Consider the following 21459-nt stretch of genomic DNA (forward strand, 5'->3'; position numbering starts at 1 on the left):
TTGATGTCCATTTTAAATTTAGATACGGGAAAATTGTTTGACTTCCACATTACTTTTATATTTTCAGCATTCAAATGTAATTATCCATTTATACACCATTTATACATCATGTACTGTCTTTGATTTTTTTTTATTAATTTTACATATATCTATATTAATAAAATGTAGGAGTCAAATTTAAAACTAATGACCAGTCAATTTAAATAAAATATAATACACAGAAATGTGGCTTTCTGTTGCCAGGGTCCATTCTCTGAGCACTGTGTGTCACAGTGGGTAAGAGGTAATGGTTTGCAGGAGAACCATATAAAAGCAGGCACGGAGATTAAATAATTTCATTAAACACTTGTCCGCAGTCCTTTTAGAATGACTATTATGTGGTAATGTGTGAAATTAATTCTCTTACTCTACACGTTCTCTAATATTTAGCAACATGCCAACTCTAAATATGTAAGCATTTTAGACACATTGCAAACATGTCTAAATATTTAGACATATTATAAATATGAACTGAAAATTAATTAAAAAAAACCAAACCATTGTTAAAGTAGAGCCTGTGAAACTTCAGGTGTGAGTGTCAGCTCTTCGCTGCATACATGATTGTAGTCTGCAATTTTAATTCAGTCTGTTAATGTAGAATGTGAATTTGTCACACCTTTTTGTTGGGGCATAAAACAAAAAATGTTCCTTTTTATGGTAAACTAATATAGATTTACTATGAAAGGGTCAAGATTTCAGGATGAGAGTAATCTAGCTCGTTTTACAAATGTTGCACTGTGCCAGATGTTCTCTATACAAATGTAAATGTTATGCCTGCAAAAACAAGATCTTTGAGCCTGAAACTAGGCACAGCTGTTTTCCTTCCCATTTCAGTACATTTTGACCATGAACTATGAAGGATACATAAAAATGATGATGCAAGTTAGAGAGGAAAGTCAATAGGAACCTAGGCAGCTAAGAACAAATCATATATTTTTTTTTACCTTAATATGAAATTGGAGTACATAGAATGTGATATTTGGGACTTTGGCAAACAATATTTCATTTACAAATTTTTCTATATGTCATATTTTTTTTAACCATAAATGATCTCTTAAAATTCAGATGTGATTTATATTGTTCTATTTGGTTATTTTTTTCTAACTTGGAGACTGAGACAGAGCACTTTAGTTAAACTGTGGTTGGTGCTATAATGGCCAGCATTTAGTACATTGTGTCTGTGCCACTTGTAAAGTAGCCTATTTGACTAAAAGTCATTGTGGATGAACCATGTACAGACCCTTCCGAAAAGGTCAATGAAAAATACGCTGCGGAGGGGTACATTTCTCCTCTTCCCACAGTTTGCCAGGCCCTCACGGGAAAGGACCACCAGTGTCTGAGGCTAGACACACACTTTCACATTGTTATACCTCACTGGAACCTGCTGGGCCCCTCAGACAATGCTGGTTCAGGATAATTAGTACTCACTTGAACTCTGATCAGCTGCTGGAATTCAGTGAGGAACAGTAAGAGTGCAATCAAAATAGTTGTGGCTGAAAACCATCCTGTTCCAAGCAATTGTCTGTTCTTGGTTCAGTGCTAGGTTTTGATTGTAGAGTGGCAGAAAAATGATTAGTAGGCAAATAGATCAAATGCAGTTTTTTTTAATTAGAAATATGAAGTAGATTGACTATCAATGGATATTAACTACTTGGTTAGCAATCAAAATGGCTGGGAACCAGGATGTACAGAACATGTGCTCCTGTAAGTGTATCATGAACTTTGCATATCAAAGAGGTAATCTGGAACACTCTAAATCAGTGGTAGCCAACCCTGGTTCTCGAGAGCTACCAACAGTGCATGTTTTCCAGGTGTCCTCACAGAATCGCAACTTTTCAAATGTGTTAGTGAGTAATAAATACACCTGTGCACCAGCTAGGTGGTCTGGAAAATGAGGACCAAGGTTGGCTACCCCTGCTCTAAAGGATAAGGTCTCAGAAATGTGTAGACCCAGCTTCACGCCCATTCTGTTAATACATCTTATTCCAGTAACACTGTGTGCCTACTATTTATCTGTGTAGTGTTTTATAATTAAATAAAAAAAAATAGCTAACTATTTTCTTAGACTTCTAATTAGAGGACATTGCAAAACTGTTGTGGTATAGTGGGTACCTTAAATGTGAAATACCTTTACATGCTCCTCACCCAATAACATATGCCTGCCAGGAGCAATTCAATTACATTTTCCGGCCGCATGTTCCAGTTTGCAGATTTTAGTTTGTTTTGGTTCTGCTGGAGGATGAGATTCTTTCGTTGCAAGGTTTGGTGAAGTCTTTGCTGGCTCACAAACTAAATTCTGTTCATTTTTCAATGTGGTTTCTAAAGAAGGTGGCATCTACCTCCCAGGTGGTCCAGTATACACCATTTCAATCAAAGGAGTTCGAACCCAAAAATTTAAAGGAAGCAAGCCTCACCATAATACAGAGCCGGCCCTAGGCATATGCCTTCTAAGCAAATGCCTAGGGCATCTGGAATGCCTAGGGGCATCCACGGCTCTGCATCACCCCCCACGCGCTGCTTCTCTAATCGGAGCTGAGCTCCAAACAGGCATAGCAGCAGTCAGCCCTGGTGACAGTCACTGACAGCGAGCAGGTCAGAATGAGCTTCTGCACAGAAGCTCATTCTGCCCACAGGAGGAAACACGGAAGATGGCCGCGGAAGGGCGTGCTGCGCATGCCCAGCAGCGGCTGCTCTTCCCTTGGACATTTGCGCAGCAGAGCCATGGTCACTCACGGCTCCGCCCCCTTGCCTCCATATTAGCCACAGTCACCACCCGGCCAGCGCCACACATCAGCACCGCACCAAGGGACCAGCAGGCAGGTACAAGATGCCATATATATGCAGCTGAGGGTCAGTCACAGCTGTATACGCAAGATCCGTGGCAGGTAAGAACGAGCCAGAACAGCAGCCTCTTAGCAGGGGCCAGGCAGGAGTCACCTCATTACACCTCTTGTACCTGCTTGAGATAGTTGATTTGATATTATTTTAAGACAGGATTTAGCGCTTTTTTTTCCCAAAAAGGAGGGGGGGGAGGTTTTGTGGTGGTATACCACTAGCTGCTGGCTCAATAAGAGGTGTCCTAACCTCATAGAGTGATTTCACATAAGGGAGCAGAGCAAGCGCTCTATGGTAAGAAGGATGTAGTCTACTTAAGTGACAAATGGTCATTAATTGGATTTTGTAGATGAGCTGTTTCTCTTTCTGTATATCCCCAGATGGCTCTTTAGGTCACAGCCTGTGCATACCTTTGGGGTAATAAGTGCAGTATCAGGGATGGATGTGGACACTAGCATGCATATGTTAAATAAGTTAAGGTGCTACTCGCCAAATAACTTCTGCTGGTCCTCCGGTTCCCGCAGTTCTGCACACCCATTAACAGGCCCGCTGAGAGCCGCGGCGGGCCCGTTTAATAGGGGGCGTGGCCTAATAGCGGAAGGCGTGGCCACGCCCCCTTCCCGAGAAAAAACAAAAGATTTGCAGCACTGCGAAGGGGGGCGCTCTGGGCCCCCTCAGCCCTGCTCAAAGCCAGGGGGGGCGCGATCAGTGTGATCGCTCCCCCCCACAGGCATAGGAGACTGCTGTGGCTGCTGCTCAGCAGCCACGAGCAGTCTCCACTGCAGCTCAGCACACGCTGTGTGCTGGGCTGCTAGGGAGGGGGAGCGGCGCTGGACCCAGGCCCCGGTAATCTGTACCTGCTCCCCCTCCCTCTTGGCGCCCCTGCCCGTTCAGTAGTTGCATGCAAGTATGAGGGCAATATATGTATATATGACAACTGAGAGGATATCAGGTGAAAGTAAAAGTTCACATTTATTAGTCAAATTAAACTAAGTACATGTAGTATGAGCCTACAGTACTGCAATCAATAAGGTAAAATCAAAGAATAAAATTGGATGTGTCCTGAGTTTTTCCCAATGTGTTTCTTCCCAATCTGGGACTTTTTCAAGGGCATGTTTGGTAGTCCATGTCTTACCTGTCTTTATACTTACAGATTCTGGTAATCAGCGGTGATTGTAAACCACACCGCTGGGTTCCTATTGCTGACACTTCCGGGTCACGTGTCCGGCATTCATTGTACATATTACTTTAGAATATAAGCTCTCACCAGCAGGGCCCTCTTCTCTCATGTGCTGCTGCTTCCCTTACTCATACGATTGTATACTCCAAACGCTACATAATGACACCTAACACTTGGTTGCTGCTTTTTTGAGTGTTATGATCACTATTGCAGCAATGGTTATAAACCATGTCTCCTTGTCCTGCAATGTTTTGTACAAAATTATACAATATATCTATCTATCTTCTAGGGGGCACCAGCCAAAATCTTGCCTAGGGCACCAAATCGGCTAGGGCCGGCTCTGCCATAATATGTCCTGTCAGGTCTTAAATCTGTCCCCACAAGCAAATCCATCTCTAGTTTGGTTTTTAAGGGCAGAGAATCTCAATCGAGGGCAGCTCTTGAACATTTGGGATTGGACTCTGGTGGTGATGAATGCCAGCCGTCAAAGAAGGAGTCGCAGTCATCTTGGTTGCTCTGGACTGGACACGTGGTGTACAGACGTTCTTAACATGACAGTGTCTGTGTCTTTTGCAAAGGCCAGACTTGTTAAGCCTTGTTAAAGGCCTTTTCTTTCCATGGGTTTACAGCTGCAATGGCATCTTGAAATTCATGCAGACTATGCTGAATTCCAAGAAACTGGTTTCAGCTAGAAATTACCTTTTAAAGTATATAAGAATACATCTCTTGGTGTGAGGGTAGGGTTTTTTTATTTCATCCTTTTAGGTTGTCCAGGTTGCTAGTGTTCTAACAATTGAGTCTGCACGGTTTGTTGAGACTCTGATCTCTGAAGGTTCAGATTTTAAAGCCGCAATCCAGCTTGGCTTTGCCTAATAAAATAATTGCTGCTTTAAAAAATGCAGAAACACTTGCATGAATTGCTGCAGCAGCACAAGCTCTCACACTATTACATAAGCCTCTTGGGCTTTCTGTTGTCATTCAGATTCCACTGGGAATACCTACGATTAGAGGCAGCTTTGGGATGTCACCAATAGTTTGTATTACCTAATTGGAACTCTAAGAAAAAAAGGATATTTGTATTTCCCTTCCCTTTACACTCTTCTTCATTGGTAAGTTTGATATTGTAGGAGGACCTTGTTCTTCCAGCTCCATCCTCTCCTGTGGTGCTTGTTTAAAGGTATGAAGAATGGGACAAGAAGCATGGATAAGTGCTTTAACATTTAAAATGCCCACTTTTCTCCTGCATCCCACTATTTCCCAATGTTGTCCCAGTGTCCCCCAGTGGACTTAGAAAAACAACCAATCCCCTTATTAACCCAATCAGTGTGGTGCAACTGTACATTTCACATTTAAGCTCTTCTTATTTCTTGTTAAGCTATCACTATTCCTGATTGTGAATGGCTACTTCACTCCAGACAGCTTCTGCACTGATGAAACACTAGGAATCCTCATAGTACAGAAAAAGGAGCAGTTTTTAAGCAATGGAAGCAGTGTTAAAATCCCTTATGCAAAAATAGTAACAGCTGCCTGTACCCAAGGCAGCTGCATCTCTAGTCTCTTGTCTGGCGCTGGCCTCCATTGAGTCATTGAAATAACTGCTTGACTTCTAAGAGTCTAAAAATCGTAAACAATTGTGTAAGAGCACTTAGTAGTTTGAAACTAAATATTGTGAAATGGTAAAGGTGGATTATTTTGAAGTTTTATTTTCATGTGCTACAGGGAACTGGCTATCAATCTAGGTTCTAGGTTAAGAGATCTTTTGGAATTTAAATTGCCCAGCACTGAGAGGGTAAAATTACAATCACAACACATTCATAAGTTAAAGTGTACATTTAATGCTCATAGCCAGCAGTATTGACAGAATAATAGGTACCTCCCTTAATGAAATGTGGTCATTCTAGTTTTTTTTATTTGGGTAAGAACACAAACTGTTACTATATCTATGCAAGTTATTTACATTTTTCCCATCAGGTCCGTTTACCTGTTTAAGAATTTCTTTAACCTGAATTCATCACTGAGCTGCTTGCCGGTGTGCGCTAAAGTAAAAAAAAAAACCCCAAGCAGCGCTGTTTCTTTCTTCAAACAGCGCTGTCAAATTTAAGTTTTTTATTTACCTCTCTGTGATTGGCGCATGAGCAGATTATCTTTCCGGCCGGCTATAACTTCACCTGTACCCCCCAGGATACCAGCCCGGCAACGGCAGCGATCTCCCTTCCCAGACCGACGCATGCTGCTGTGTGCTGGGGAGGGAGCTACTCCCGCGGACGCGCAAGGATCTTGCAGCAGCCATTTGTTTGCTGGCCTGCTGCTGGAGAGTGGGAGGGGGTGCCGCTGGCTGCTGAGAGAGGGAGCCAGGGAGAAAGGGGCTGTCACCAACTGCTGCAGGTGAGTGAAATGAGATCTGCTGGCTACTATGGGAGTGAGAAAGGGGGTGCCTCTGGCTGCTGGGAGGGTCCAATACATTTCTTATTAAAAATAAATAAAAAATAAAAATCACGGAGTGGGTGGAGACTAGAAGGCAGAGAGTGGGATGAAAGTGGTGGAAAAGGAGCTGCAGCAGTGAATTGTGGGCAAGGACCCGGATGCTGCATTCCCCAGCCGGGACCATCGCGCTCGTCAGTGCTAGATAACAGCAGCTGCAGCAGGGAGAAATCCAAATAATGGTGCATACACACGATCAGATTTTTTTCTTCAGATATGGACGATAACGATTTAAAAATCGTTCAGTCGTTCATATCTGATGAAAAATCGTTCATATCTGACATGCCTGAACGATGGACGATCAACGATGCGCGTTCCCGTTTGTCAGATAACGATATCTGACATCTGATGGGTTTGCAGTCAGACTTGGACGATTCCATTCATTTTAATGCAGTTAAAAATCGTTCAATCGTTCAAATCGTTCAAATCGTTCAAAACTTTGGTCAAATCGTCCAAATCGTCCAAATCGTTCAAATCGTTTAATCGTTTAATCGTTCAGTCGTTCATCTGACAAATCTGACAAGTCTGACAAATCTGACCGTGTGTACGCTCCATAAGACTACACGCAGTCATTTCAAAATACAGCTTGTTGTTAAATGCAGTTTACCAAAGATTTTAAATGGGAGTCAGTAAACAAAATAGCACTGCTGAAAAGCAGCAGTAAAACTGTGCTATAAAGGGATGTTAAATACCAGAAGCAGCATTTACATTTGTAACGTATTAAAAATCTCTTAAAACTCTTTGATAAATTCGACCCTTAATGTTTATGCTCTCTCAAAATAAAGTTACACTACCGCCTAGGTAAAATATTGCAGAAATTCCCATAGTCTGATCACTGGGTCCTGAACTATTCAGCTATTTTCCTGGGGCTTTGCCAGTTCTAGTATACAAAATCTGCAAATCAATTAGGCTAACCAACTTAAAATGGCTCGGAGGTGTTTGTCAGTGGGAGGACCAGTTAGTTACAACCCTCCCTCAGAATAATTTCTGCACATAGTGTCCACTGTTGCTTTATCTAATGTGAAGGATACTTTTAGTAAAATATTTTAATAGGTGATGCTGCAGCTTTAAATAACTTTCAACAAATTTGAACATTTTCCCTGTGCTCTTTCAATTTCCGATCATGTTAGAATATACTCAGTTTTGATAGCAGTTTATGAAGGCTAGACCACACATTAAGCTAAACCATCTTAATACAATGTAGACACATGCCATCTAGTGGTTCATAGTTAAAAATGCAGCTATGCTACTTAATATTTTCAATGGTTCTCATAAAATATTTAATAGTATAAATGTCATGTTTTATCACATGACAAAATGTGTGAGATATACAGTCAGGTGCATAAATATTGGGACATTGACAGAATTTTCATATTTTGGCCTCTATTCACCACCACAATGGCTTTGAAATGAAACAAACAAGATGTGCTTTAAGTGCAGACTTTCAAATTTAATTTGAGGGTAATTACATCCAAATCAGGTGAACGGTGTAGGAATTACAACGGTTTCTATATTTGCCTCCAACTTTTTAAGGAGCCAAAAGTAATGGAACTATCAACTCAAAAGCTATTTCATGGACAGGTGTGGGCTATTCCCTTGTTATTTCATTATCAATTAAGCAGGTAAAAGGTCTGGAGTTGATTCTAGGGGTGACATTTGCATTTGGAATCAGTTGCTGTCGACTCTCAATATGAGATCCAAAGAGCTGTCACTATCAGTGAAGCAAGCCATCATTAGGCTGAAAAATCAAAACAAACCCATCAGAGAGATAGCAAAAACATTAGGTGTGGCCAAATCAACTGTTTGGAACATTCTTAAAAAAAGAGAACGCATCGGAGAGCTCAGCAACACCAAAAGACATGGAAGACCACGGAAGACAACTGTGGTGGATGACAGAAGAATTATTTCCCTGGTGAAGAAAAACCCCTTCAGAACAGTTGGCCAAATCAAGAACACTCTCCAGGAGGTAGGTGTATATGTGTCAAAGTCAACAATCAAGAGAAGACTTCACAAGAGTGAATATAGAGGGTTCACCACAAGATGTAAACCATTGGTGAGCCACAAAAACAGGAAGACCAGATTACAGTTTGCCAAACAACATCTAAAAAAGCCATTACAGTTCTGGAACAACATCCTATGGACAGATGAGACAAAGATCAACTTGTACCAGAGTGATGGGAAGAGAAGAATATGGAGAAGGAAAGGAACTGCTCATGATCCAAAACATACCACCTCATCAGTGAAGCATGGTGGTGGTAGTGTCATGGCGTAGGCATGTATTGGCTGCCAATGGAACCGGTTCCCTTGTATTTATTGATGATGTGACTGCTGACAAAAGCAGCAAAATGAATTCTGAAGTGTTTTGGGCAATATTATATGCTCATATTTAGTCAAATGCTTCAGAACTCATTGGACGGTGCTTCACAGTGCAGATGGACAATGACCCGAAGCATACTGCAAAAGCAACCAAAGAGTTTTTTAAGGCTAAAAAGTGGAATGTTATGCAATGGCCAAGTCAATCCCCTGACCTGAATCCGATTGAGCATACATTTCACTTGATGAAGACGAAACTGAAGGGAAAATTCCCCAAGAACAAGCAGGAACTGAAGACATTTGCAGTAGAGGCCTGGCAGAGCATCACTAGGGATGAAACCCAGCGTCTGTGATGTCTATGCGTTCCAGACTTCAGGCTGTAATTGCCTGCAAAGGATTTGCAACAAAGTATTAAAAAGTGAAAGTTAGATTTAGGATTGTTTAGTTTGTCCCATTACTTTTGGCCCCATTAAAAAGTGGGAGGCACATATAGAAACCGTTGTAATTCCTACACCGTTCACCTGATTTGGATGTAATTACCCTCAAATTAAATCTGAAAGTCTGCAGTTACAGCACATCTTGTTTGTTTAATTTCAAAGCCATTGTGGTGGTGAATAGAGGCCAAAATATGAAAATTCTGTCAATGTCCCAATATTTATGCACCTGACTGTATATATCTCTATTATAATCTCGCTAGCAGGCTGCGTGGTTTTATCACCACAACTATATAGATATCCAGCTTGATACCAGCACACCGAGTTAATGCATTAAAAAGGCTCTTTATTTTAGATTACATAGTATATAAGATTGCTCTTATGAACCATGCCCTTGCTTGAGTGGTATAGAACCCGACAGTCAGCAGCAGTGTCTGTGCTAGCTGCACTTTTGTCAAGTGATAAGGTGCACTATATGTAACTGTGTGTGTGTATATGTAAATATATATCATACTTGCCTACTTTTTGAAAAAAAATTTCATGGAGTTTGTGAAAGTAACACCTATGTTCTCTACACCTGAGAGGCGTGCCATAAAATTGATTTACATCCAAATGTAAATGATCCGGCTTCTTCCACGCTCTGGTCTCTGGTATTTGGGTCTTGACAAAGGGCCAGGGATGGTCCGAAACGTCGACATTCTTTTATTATGATGTGTGTAAATATAAAATTCTCTCTTGTCTGCATTAAGAAGACTGGTGAGTGCTCTCTTATTATTCTGGAAAAAAAATTTAAATAAATATATATTTATATTACGCACACACAAAACTTGCATGTTAAGGATACTGGAGGTGCAGCACTCAGGGCTGAAAAAAACTCACTGCTACAGCAGTAGATATATATCAATGTTTCATGGCAATCCTGAGGAAAGTGCATATTAAACCCTGATACGCTGCTTGATATTTACTGCTGTAGCAGCACAATCTATGGGGGGTATTCAATTAGGTGCGAGCATAGCAAAAATCAAGCACATGCAGAGTTTTTCCTGCAGGTGCTGGATTTTTGCTATTCATTTAGGTGCGGGGTTTTCCAGTTTTTGAGCGCCTGGAGGTTGTTCCATGTTTTTAGGTAAAATGGTAGGTATTTGCTCTGGGACTCCAGCGGCACCCCTCCTAATGTCTATGGAATCGGAAGTTTCCAATTCACTTAGTCAGTAAATACCTTCCAAAGCGGTGTTTTCTCTCTTCAGCGTCAGGACCCTGTCTCCTGCAGCAGTGGTGTGTGTAAGTATGTTGTGTGAGTGTGTGTTAGTGATTATGTATGTGACTGTCTGTGTGACCGCCATGTGTGTGTGAGGCCCCCTGGAGGCAGCTACAGGGAGACTATATCTCCCAGCAGCCATCTCCCCTCCAGGCAGCCCCCTGGCCTCCCAGCAGCCCTCTCGACTCCCAGTGCAAAGATGGAGGGGGAGATAACTGGAAGCCGTTAAGCCCAACGTAACGGTAAGTAGGTTTTTTTTCTCTCTCGCACTCTTGGTTTTTCAGTGCTGAAAATCCAGCGTGCATTTTTTTGTTTTTTTCAATTAAATACCGTGGGTATCAGGAGCGCGCATACCTGCGGTATTCCACAATTGGGCGAGAGGGGTGTGAGTTTTTTTACCTCTCTAAACCTTGCCCCCAATTGAATTTGCTCCTATGTGTGTAGCGGGAAAAAGTACAATGAATAGAGTCTAAATAATGACTCAGGTAAACAACAATATGTAGGTGGTAACTAGTGACTGAACAAATCAATGCAACGCCGACAGTTGATACGGTATAATCACCCGTAAAACTGTGTATTCAACTGTTGTTCACATCAAAAAGAATAGATAGAAGTTGTCTTGGGTGGTGCACTGATATCAATTAAAACATACATTTTAGTATTGTCCAATAAAATTTAAATGTTTACAGCAAAATATTTAAAACCTAAACAAACATACACTTGTGAATAAAGATACAAATAAAGATTGTTGTGATTAAAACAGAAAAAAACCCCACTGTGTGTTTATTCCAAATCTTGCTAATCATATTTACCTATAGTGTTTATTCAGGTATATTTTACAATTATATCAATGTAGTCGGGTGTGAATTAATGACCAGATATATTGTGTCCACAAATATGTCTGTGCACAAATCAATGGGCAGACTGTATTATAGATGGAAGGTATAGTCCTGGTTTATTCCCCTCTAATTGGGCCTCTAAAGAAAGGATAAATAATATACAGGTCCAGGTAAATCTCATTTACTGGTATTCTCATCTCTAAAAAAAAAAGTTAGGGTGTCTCTTGCTGTATTAAATACACCCATGAAGTAGTGGTTAGTTATTGTATTTAAATGTTCGCTTCCTTAATCCTAGCGGCTGCCTCTGTCAGATCGGTAAAATGTAAGTAAAAAAAATAAGCGCAAATGAATAATACGATTAACAGGTCTCAGCAGCCGTTTAAACCTCTGTATGGTTTGCAATATGTTGCTAACAATGAAAATAATTAAATAGCGCTTGAGAGCTGCTAAATATGTACATGGTTCCAAAATGACTTAAAAAAAATGTTGTTGTTTTTTTTTTTTAAATCACATTTTAATTAGGGGTGTGCACCGGCCACTTTTCGTGTTTTGTGTTTTGGATCTGGATCTTTCTTCGTGTTTTGGATCTGGATTGGTTTTGCCAAAACCACCCTTCCGTGTTTTGGGTTCTGGGTTTTGCGTTTGGATCTGTATTTTTTTAAAAAAAGCATAAAAACAGCTAAAATCACAGAATTTGGGGGTTTTTCTGCTCCTATGCTATTATTAACCTCAATAACCTTAATTTCCACTCATTTCCAGTCTATTCTGAACACCTCACAATAGTGTTTTTATATCCAAAAGGTTGCACCGAGGTAGCTGGATGACTATGCTAAGAGATACGAGTGGGCGGCACAAACACGTGGTCCATCTAGGAGTGACACTGCAGTGGCAGACAGGATGGCAGTTTGAAAAACTAGGCCCCAAACTGTACATAATTCAAAGAAAAAAAAGAGGTGCAAGATGGAATTGTCTTTGGGCCTTCCCACCCACCCTTATGTTGTATAAACAGGACATGCACACTTTAACAAACCAAACATTTCTGCGCCAGGGTTTGCCACACGACTGTGGCTGAAATGATTGGTTCGTTTGGGCCCCCACAAAACAAGCTGGCAATTAATCTGTCCCTGCACAAACTGGCTCTACGGAGGCAAGATGTCGTCCTCATCCTCCTCATCCACCGATTCCTCACCCTCTTCAGTGTTGTGTACCTCCTCATCCTCACAGAGTATTAATTCGTCCCCGCTGGAATCCACAACAACAGGTCACTCTGTACGTTCTGGAGGCTGGTCTCCCTGGAAGAGTTGATAATTCATTTTATGAACATCATCTTCTCCACATTTTGTGGAAGCAACCTCCTACGCCTTTCGCTGACAAGGTTCCCGGCTGCACTAAACACTCTTTCGGAGTACACACTGGAGGGGGGGCAACTCAGGTAAAATAGAGCCAGTTTGTACAGGGACCTCCAAATTGCTTCTTTTTCCTGCCAGTACAGGTACGGACTGTCTGACATGCCTACTTGGATGCTGTCACCGATGTAATCCTTTAACAGACAGACGCACGCTTGTCGCTGCTGGTTTAAGGATGCAGGTTCGGCTACAGCCCACACATTTCACAAATACAGAAAAAAAAAAGAAGAATATTTTTATTGTTTGTGGAGCGCACTTTGAGGGTTACACCACCCTTTAACAGACAGACGCATGCTTGTCGCTGCTGCTTTGAGGATGCAGGTGGAATCTAGACGGGATTTGGAACCGGGGACACACTACCTCCATCAATTGTCTAAATCCCACTGCACTAATGACGGATACCGGACGCACGTCTAACACCAACATAGCAGTCAAGGCCTCAGTTATACGTTTTGCTTCAGGATGACTGCTGTCGTACTTCATCCTCATTGCTAGGGACTGTTGGAGGGTCAGTTGTTTAGTAAAAGTAGTGGTGTTCCTACTTCCTCTCTGGGATGATGAACAACTCCCAGCAGCAGCAACAGCACTAGGAGGAAGTGGTTGTTGATCTTTCCCTATTTTATTTTTATCGGAGAAAGTTTGGTTCTCCATTTATGTTATATTGATATATACGTGCGGCTAAGGCGCACACAAACACAGAAAATATTTTTTTATTTTTGCTGGAGAGTAGTGCACTTTGTGGGTTACACCACCCTTTAAGAAATGAGCCAGCCGGCTCTTTACTTATGGGACACAGGCGCACGCTTGGTGCTGCTCCTTTGTTGATGCACGTGCAGCCACAGTGCACACAATTCACAAACACAGAAAATATTTTTTTATTTGGTTTGGAGTGTACTTTGGGGGTTACAGCACCCTTTAATGTCAAGCCAGCCGGCCCTTTACTTATGACACAGGCGCACGCTTGGCACTACTTTGTTGATGCACGTGCGGCTACTGCGCACACAATTCACAAACACAGAAAAAATATTTTTTTTTTAGCACTTGGGGGGAGCACCCCTGATGGGCAGAGCACCCCCTGGACAACACTACAGCACCCCTTTAGGACTGGGACACTGCACAGGACTTTGGAGTGGACACAGCCCCTATGGACAACTGACTGCACAACACAGTCCAGCCAGCCCCTATGGACTTTGAAGTAGTGGACACAGCCCCTATTGACAACAGCAGCACAGCACAACACAGCCAGCCCCTATGGACTTTGAAGTAGTGGACACAGCCCCTATGGACAACAGCAGCACAGCACAGCACAACACTACTCTGCACTACACTACACAGCCCAGCCAGCCCTAACTCCCACCCTCACTCTTCACTGTCCACAGCCGAGTGAGAAAATGGCGCCGACGCGGGTACCTTTTTATATAGGATCCAAAACCCGCGAGACCCGGAAGGCGGGATGATGACGTTTTGCCTCGATTTCAGATCTGAGTCAGGCGGGAAAAGTCGAGCCTGACTCGTATCGGCCTCGGCTCGGGGGGGTTTGGATTTCAGAAATCCGAACCCGCTCACCCCTATATTTAATAGACATTTCATATGCATTTACATGCATTAAAATATACCACACATAAAGCTGATATCTTAACTGTATAGTAGCAACAAATTCATCAATATGTTCATGTAGTGACAGGCAGTAGCAAGTGTCTCTTTTCTGCTGGCTCTAACTAGAGAAACACAAGTTGTTAAATACTAGTCACAAAGCTGACCACAATGTCTCTATTAGTCCCTTAATAGCCGCAAATATTGGAGTAGGATGAGAAATCATCATATCTCCTTTACATGCTAACAATTTGAGTGCCATTTATGCTAAAATAATTCTTCTTGTTGTAGTGGGCAAACACAGGTGAAGTTGGTGACTTGGGACCTGTCTGTAATTATAAGGAACAATATCACCATGTTAGTTAAAAGTGCTCTCCCAGGTGTCCTGATCCTTTATCCCCCATTGGCTCCACGATATATCACCGGATTACACAGCAAATGTAAGGATGAAAGTCCTCTGTGAGGAGTGCTTTTTACCTCTGTCCCTGGGCTGTAGGAGGACTATCAATTTGGCCGGGAATTCCTCCGTTCCTGGTGTCTGGAGGCTTCCAAATATCACAGTAGCGGAGAATCATTCTAGTCTGTGTTTCGTTACGCACATGTGACTTTATCAAAGGTTTAAACCTTTTAATAAAGTCACATGTGCGAGACAAAACACTTTAATAACCCCATCCTCTTATTGCTCCAGTGCAATTGGACATACAAGCAGTGTGTGGACATTTTTGGCAGTGAACCTTAACACAGGAATAGCAAGTATATGGTGAGGGCGGTACAATCCCCCTGCCACACAGACTACACTGATTCTCTGCTACTGTGAGATTTGGAAAGCCTCCAGATAGTGTGAACAGAGGTATTAATGAATTCACAGATTTTTTTTTTTTTAAATTAATTTAATTTAAGTAATTTTGGAAACATCTACATATTTAGTAGATCTCAAGCGCTTTTTATTTAATTAACATTATCAATAAACACTAGTGACCCAGTGCCATTGGAAGCCGTGCATGCCCATGCCATCACACTGCATGCACTGTGTTTTTACAGCTAATGTGGTATGCTTCGAATCATGAGTGTCACGTTTGGGCTCAGAAGTTCTTCCACAGATGGTTTAGAAGTCGGGGTGATAGGTTTGGGAAAGAACCGGAGGCGAGGGGCCTGGATATGTCTTCCTCATCCACCAATACCGGAAGTTGGTTAGACCTGACCAAAGGCACGGAGTCTAACCTACTGGGAGGTGTTCACCAGTGACCCCTCCAGTTCACCAGTGACCCCTCCAGCAGGCATGTCGCTGCCCTTTGGTCAGGTATCCGGTACAAGTGGGAAATGGAAGAACATAAACACAGAGAAAGCACAGTAGAATGGTACTAGGAGTTAGTAACCCCATTGACATACTGAGTACACACACTGTTGGCCCAGATGCAGAACTGGTACAAGAGAAAGGCACTAGGAGTCAGTACTCAGGTGACGTACTGAGCACATACACTTTTGATCCAGACGCAGGACTGGTACAGGAGAATGGCACTAGGAGTCAATACTTGGGTGACATTCTGAGTACACACACTGTTGATCCAGATGCAGAAATGGTACAGGAGACTGACACTAGGAGTCAGTACTCGGGTGACATTTTGAGTACACACACTGTTGGATAACACTTGTTATAAAACACTAGAAGAAAGGAGTGGGAACCCGGAAAGCTGCAACAGCAAGTAATCACTGGATGTAGTGAAGTTGTTCAAGCAACTTCCTGTTGCCTGCCCGGCTAAATACCCTAAGGTAGCGATCCATTGGAGGATAGTTTCAGCTGACCGTTACCATTTCTACCACTGGGTAAAGGGCTAATCAGGTGATGTAGACTGTCATGGCTGCGTCCATGAAGGTAACCGCTGGAATCAAATCATGGAGCAACGCATGGATGTCCTAGCAGACCCCAGAAATAATCCGCAGCCGCCGCACCTGGCGTCTGACTGCACGGGAGGTCAGGGGAAGCCGGCGCTGAGGTGAGTAGCGGCCAATCCTAGGCCGCAACCTGACGCCAATCCAAGCCTTCTCCATACTTTTTTTTTTTTTTTCTTTTTTTTTACCCATCTTTATGGCACAGGTTGATTTTAGTTTAATCTGTCCAAAGAATGCTGTTCCAGAACTGGTTGGACCTTTTTAGATGTTTTTTTGGGCAAAGTCTAATCTGGACTGGATTTATGAATGGTCTGCAGCTCTGTATTAACTCTTGTGAACCTTCTCTTTATGGTAGACTTGGACAATGATATGACTACCTCCTGGAGACTGTTCTTCAGTTGGCTGTATGTTGTGAAGGGGTATTTCTTTACCATGGAAAGGTTCCTGCGGTCACCCGTCACTGTTGTATTTCATGGACGTCCAGGCCCTTTTGTGTTGCAGAGCTCATTAGGGCCTTTGTCACTTGCTTCACTCACATCCTATGACCACATATTGTGGGTTTACAGCAGCAGCTTGCAAATGCCACACTTGGAATCAACTCCATATGCCTTTACCAGCTTATAGATAAAGAAATGACAAATTAATAGCCCACATCTGTCCATGAAACCACTAATAATGCTGGGCATACACAACAATTATCTGTCAGATATCTGTCCAATCTGGCTGGTTGGAATGAAAATCTGGCAATGTATGGGAGCAAATGACAATTGAACATTTGTTCACAAACACTGGAAAACAGGCAAAAATGGTCGTTCAGCCAAATTGGTTAAATAAAAAAAATGTAACCAATTAGAACAATCGTTTTTGTCTGTTTTCCAGTGTTTAAAACCATATAATTGATTGTCATTGGTTCCCATACATTACCAGGTTTTCATTCGAACCAGCCAGATTGGACAGATATCTGACAGATAATTTTATAGTGTATGCCCAGCATAAGTTAACTGTCCCAATTACTTTTGGTCCCTTTGAAAAAGAGCAGCTACATATTAAACTGCTGCAATTGCTAAACCCCTCCTCCAATTTGGATATGAATACAAAGTACTTCAGCTTTAATTTGAGTGTAACGGTGTTGGAGATTTCTTAAAGCATGGGGAGAGAAAAAGTACCAACCAATCTGCTCCTGTCGTTTTTTTTTTTTTTTTTAAACAGCCTATAAAATGGCAGTCAGAAACTGATTGGTCCTTCATCTAACTGGCATATTACAGGCTGTGTTTGAAAAATGATAGAGCTGATTGGTTGTTACTTTTATTTCGCTCCACTTCATCTCTCTCCAAGCTTTGATAAATCTCCACCTTATTCATTATAACACTGCAACTTTAATGTTTTGGTACTCAACTAAAATAATAAAAATTTTATAAAATAAAAATATATATTGGACCAAATGTATATATGATATACATTTATACACACTAACAGTTACGGACATCTGCCAGGTCAACCTCAACCAGCTACCGTCCCGTCTCATCCGCCTCTTCCCAGCCCACTCTTGGCCCTCTCCCATCCCGCTCCTTGCCCATTACTAATAATTCTTACCCTCCTCAGTTCCTGGTCTTCCCCTGCTCTACTGGCACATGTATGCACGTCTGGGCAATGCACTGTGCATGTTATATCAATACATATGAATATTTTCACGAAATAGCATCCACTAAAACACTGTTCTATATTTGCCAGCAGCACCACACACAGACTCTCTGCAAACGGTCTAATAATTTGCTTTTCTATCACACTTTTATATTCACATGTTTATTTTGTTTGGTCGTGACTTCATGTATGTGGTGCTTAGCACATATTCCTCAGTGACCGCGCTCCCATGTTTTCTTATGGGTTCCGTCTGCTTCCACAGCTAATTGAATCTGGCGCTATATGTTGCTTTGCTCTCATACGCACATTTTCGATCTATTTACTTTATACTCCTATGCAATGTGACAAGTATACCTATTAACCCTAGGTAAATGAGCAATGACCTTTCCTCAAACCTTATGGGAGCCGCCAGTTTTAGCTGTGTGTTCATGTGCAGTTGCCCAGGTATATAATAAATACATGGTTACAAATAGATAATGGGTGTTTTCCCCATCAGTTAATACAATTTTGGTGGTTACTCACATAAAGCAGGCTTCCTATTTACCCAGTATCCTGTACTTTAAATCATTCTACACATGCAGTTGCAGCAGTGTCTGGTGAAGCAGGCCTCAGTTTTCAATGGCAAAATACTTCACAATTAGGGGTCTAATCATGGAGTTGAGAAAATCCCTGTTTTGCTTTAAACAGGGCTTTTCTCTGCTTTCTGCCATTCATAAAGTAAGTTACTGTGGAGAAGCTTGTCACTTGCTCCATGCCTGCATCACATCACCGTACTATTGTATGAGTGTGAGGGGCGCTGTCTGTTATTGCAGGTGCAACCTCTCTGACCTCTGCTTCAGCCACAATTTCTCACTCATACATGTCATCATTGTGCAGGAAATAAAACCAAAGCTGAAATAGTAATTTTACCCAATTTACTGAGAATCAAAGTTTCCTGTAATCAGGAAAATAAAAACCTTGAAAATGTAAATCGTATTTCTGATAACCCCATTATGAAGCTGTGTGTATATATTTAGTGTGCGTATTTATTTACAATAAATGCATTTTACCTTTTTTAGAACTGTATTAAAATTTTTATCTGATTTTTTTTTTTTTCTCTAACTTATAGAAATATCCTCTAGGAAGAGGGTGTATACTAACTAGTCCCATATGTCATCAGTATAAATACTGGTTTTTACTACATACATTTTTGCACTGAATTTTTCTTTTAAACACTGGATCACCCAAATTGGAATATATTCACTGAATTTCCTCAAGAAAATATCTGGTACGCATATAGGAGAGCTACCTGTTGCGTGTCTACCCTAAATGCACTTAATTTATTACTCTATTAGGTGCATTTTCCTCTCTTCCATTTCTCAGATTTACTTAGCTGTCCTGTTCAAACCAGCACCCTGAGGAGAAAGCTGCCATCTCTTATACACGGAGAAGTGTGTTGTTTTCCACAAACTTTATTTAAATGGACACATTTTGACTATTATTGGTTTACCGAAAGTAGCAGGAAGCGCCAGGTATATATATATATATATATATATATATATATATATATATATATATATATATATATAATCTATCACTGAACTGTGTTTAAAGTAGGGGTGTGCAGGCTCGGTTCTACTCGGTTCCGTTCGGTTCTTTTTACCGGATCTTATTGGGTTTCAGCTGTCACGAGTTTTGGATAGCCAATAAGATTCGGTAAAAAGAACCGAACGGAACCGAGTAGAACCGAGCCTGCACATCCCTAGTTTAAAGGCGGTGGCTTGTTGACTTCTGCTGGGGAATATACTGTACACGATTCACAGAGCAAGAAAAGTACATGAATCAGGGAAGAAAACATTTGTTCACAACAAGCTCATAAGAGAAAATCACCAATGTAATAAACTCTGTATTTATGATGAAGTTTTCCAGGAAATAACATGAGAAGAAACCAAATTCTGCAATTTACGGACAGAAAAAGTTGTTGGAGTTCCATTAAAAACTTATGAATAATCCTATGGTGGATTAATTTGTGTATACCTGTGGAAACAACATTGAGATAATCTTATTCATTTACCATTCTGGTATGGGTCCACTTATCAGTTTTTTGAGCAAATATCAGTGGCATTTGCACTTTATTGCACTAGGACCCGCCTTTGTCAGTATGTGTGTGTGTGTGTGTGTGTATATGTGCATGTGTATATGTATGTAAGTGTAATATGTGTGTGTGTGTATATATATATAATGTGTATGTATATTGTGTTATGATCGGGGTAGGGGTCCCTCTTCTGGGGTAGATGGACACCTCCTTATACACAGCAGCTAGGAAACAGCACAACAGTCATGGGTTTTCATGCAAGCTGGTCGGCGCCAGTTTTTTATTGTGCAACACCAATAATCAAATAAACAAAACATAAAATAAATCCTTATCCGTCTGGGCTCTAACTAGACATTAACTTCCCTCACTAACCGAACACTAAATAAGCTCACGTCCACAGTAACTTCTGGATTGTAGCAAAACCTGCGGGCCTGCTCTCCCAGGTATGAAACACTGCATCAAAACTCTTACACAGCTATATTGAGCCACTTCCAGGTGTAATCCCTAATCAGTCTGCTCACAGGCTGAAAGGCCTATCACCTAAAACGGCCCTGTGGATGGAGCCCTCCCTAACTTCTCCAGCGTTTCTATCACATATCCCCCCCTTTGTTTCGACCTGTGGGCGGAACAACTGCAGTCCCACACAATGGACACCTGACAAAGCATCTGCATTGGCCAGCTGGCTTCCTGGCCTGTGTTCTACTGTTAACTTGAATTTTTTTACTGCCAAGAACCACCTTGTTGTTAAGCTGTGGCTTTATTAAACCTCTGCCAATGGTGTAACCAAGATACTTTACTTCTTCCATCCCTAGGCAACATTTCTTTGGGTTGGCTGTCAATCCTGCCCTATAGATGGAGTCCAACACTGCTTGTACTCTGGGCAAATGAGACTACCAATCAGGACTATGAATGACTACATCACCTAGACAAGCAGCAGCATACCGTTTATGGGGTCTTAGATTTCTGTCCATCATCCTTTGGAAGGTAGCTGGTGCCCCCACGTAACCCAAAGGGCAACATCTTGTATCGGAACAACCCTTCTGGTGTCGAAAAAGCTGTCTTTTTTTTGGCACTCTCAGTTAACGGCACTTGCCAATACTCTTTGGTTAAGTCTAGAGTGGTTAAATACCTGGCTGTTCCTAGCCTTTCAATTAGTTCATCCACCCTTGGCATTGGGTAGGCATTGGACTTTGACACACTGTTCAATTTTCGGAAATCGTTGCCGAAACGTACACTCCCGTCAGGCTTTGGAATAATCACAATGGGACTTGACCACTCACTATGCAATTTTTCAATTACACCCAGTTCCAACATCTTTTTAATTTCTTTAGACACTGATTCTCTTTGGGCTTCTGGTAACCTATAGGTCTTTAGGATAATCTTAACACCTGGGTCAGTGATTGTGTCATGTTTAATGACTGTGGTTTTGCCAGTACATCTAAGAACAAAACCCTATTTCTGATCAGAAATTCCTTA

General features: G+C 41.6%; 1 protein-coding gene across 3 annotated transcripts in view; it reads left to right on the plus strand.

Moving 5' to 3' along the window:
- ZNF516 (zinc finger protein 516) overlaps positions 1 to 21459 on the plus strand; it is a 128308-nt gene that overhangs the window by 79976 nt on the left and 26873 nt on the right. The gene's annotated exons all lie outside the window — the stretch shown is intronic.

Source organism: Taudactylus pleione, unplaced genomic scaffold, assembly GCF_031769625.1.
Source record: "Taudactylus pleione unplaced genomic scaffold, aTauple2 ptg000179l, whole genome shotgun sequence".
Classification (NCBI taxonomy): domain Eukaryota; kingdom Metazoa; phylum Chordata; class Amphibia; order Anura; family Myobatrachidae; genus Taudactylus; species Taudactylus pleione.